This window comes from Etheostoma cragini, unplaced genomic scaffold (assembly GCF_013103735.1).
Source record: "Etheostoma cragini isolate CJK2018 unplaced genomic scaffold, CSU_Ecrag_1.0 ScbMSFa_3197, whole genome shotgun sequence".
NCBI lineage: Eukaryota > Metazoa > Chordata > Actinopteri > Perciformes > Percidae > Etheostoma > Etheostoma cragini.
The window spans coordinates 1-1,818 of NW_023267439.1; the positions used below are offsets into that span (position 1 = coordinate 1).

General features: G+C 49.6%; 1 long non-coding RNA gene across 1 annotated transcript; it reads right to left on the minus strand.

Annotated features, from left to right (window-relative positions):
• Nucleotides 1-404: 404 nt before the first annotated feature.
• Nucleotides 405-1,280, minus strand: LOC117940756. The gene is made up of 3 exons (XR_004655813.1): nt 1,104-1,280; nt 573-768; nt 405-495 (listed from the first exon to the last, which is right to left on the minus strand). It is a non-coding gene; the product is annotated as an uncharacterized LOC117940756 (long non-coding RNA).
• Between the last annotated feature and the right edge of the window lie 538 nt (nt 1,281-1,818).

Consider the following 1,818-nt stretch of genomic DNA (forward strand, 5'->3'; position numbering starts at 1 on the left):
GGGTTTGGTGATGGTGATTTCTGTTTCATGTTAAACTAAAAGGATCTTCCTCTTTAACTAAAAGGTCTATCTCTGTAGAGATCCATAATAATCAGACACTTAGAATAATTATCGGAGTCTGTCAGCAGCAACAACAAAACTTTTAGTGGACGCAAAGGTGAACATTTAACATGACTTTGCAGCTTTCATTTTGCTCAACATTGCACCATTTTCCGAGACTGTTTTTCACCCACTTGCCCACAAAAACATGGGAAAGTAGTACGTTAGCTAAAAAAAAAAAGTTATATTATTTTTACTCTATTATTTTACACATTACGCACACAAACGGGCCCCAAACCCACACCCTTGGAACAGGACCTCTACACGTGGATTACATGTGTACTACCTGGGACCCAAAGCATGACGTCCTCCACTCACCCCGTGTCCGTTGCACTTCCTGAGACACTCGTTCAACCCGAACACCGACACGTCCTGACACTTCTGGTTCAAACACGCCTGCAAACACAAAAACACTTTCAAAGAGACCTTCAACTCCACATCAAAACACCCAGGGGTCCTGGTGCTGGTCTGACCTTGCCGGGGCTGCAGGCGGTGCCCTGGGCCACGGTGGCGGGGTCCGACACGTCGTCTCCCAGGTGGAAGAAGGTGCCCCTGCAGACCAGGTCGCTGTGGTTGAAGCGGACCGTGGTGGTGAGGATCTCGGCGTTGGTGCCCAGCAGGGGGCGCTCCCTCCCGCCCTGACACTGGATCCTGCCGCAGTGGACGTCCCTGCAACGCAACAGGAAGTGAAGTGAGTGGAGGGTTTCAAAGGACAACAGGGCAGACCAGGGCCGGAGTACCCGGGTCCGGACTCAAGACTTTTCTGTTGTCTTGGAATCGTCTTGGATTTAGTTTTGGACTCAGTCTTAGGACAGACAGAAGGACTGGTGTACTGCAATAGGAAAGGAGGTGATCGACTATATTTAGCAGGTTGTCCCGTGTTCTAAAACCTGCGTGGAGACGCACATTTTGGTGGACACACTGTGAGTTGACGGGATGCGTCGGCCTGGAGACAAACTACTGTAAAACTTTGATGAAAGACACATGAAGTGTCCGGTACTCACGCGGTCCCACACGGGACGTACGAGCCGTTGGTCAGCTGACCACAGTTCCCATATTTGTTTCCCTGTTTGTTCACGGATGAGAAACAGACAGGGGGAGCACTGGTGGCATCTGGGGACAGACAGAGAGACAGAGACAGAGAGAGACAGACAGACAAAGAGAGACAGAAAGAGAGACAGAGAGAGAGAAACCTGGGGTTAGTGTGAGCTTCTTAACAGATTCTGGATCTAAACTGGTTTTAATCCTCGCTTCTTTCAGGGAATAAGTTTAGGACATGTCCTCTCTTACTGGGACTGATTGGTGGGACATGTCCTCTCTAACTGTGACTGGTTGGTGGGACATGTCCTCTCTAACTGTGACTGGTTGGTGGGACATGTCCTCTCTTACTGGGACTGATTGGTGGGACATGTCCTCTCTAACTGTGACTGGTTGGTGGGACATGTCCTCTCTTACTGGGACTGATCGGTGGGACATGTCCTCTCTTACTGGGACTGATTGGTGGGACATGTCCTCTCTTACTGGGACTGATTGGTGGGACATGTCCTCTCTAACTAGAACTGATTGGTGGGACATGTCCTCTCTAACTAGAACTGATTGGTGGGACATGTCCTCTCTAACTGGGACTGATTTCTTTGTGTATGTGTGTGTGTGTGTGTGTGTCTCTGTGTGTGTGTGTGTGTCTGTGTGTGTGTGTGTGTGTGTCTCTCTCTGTGTGTG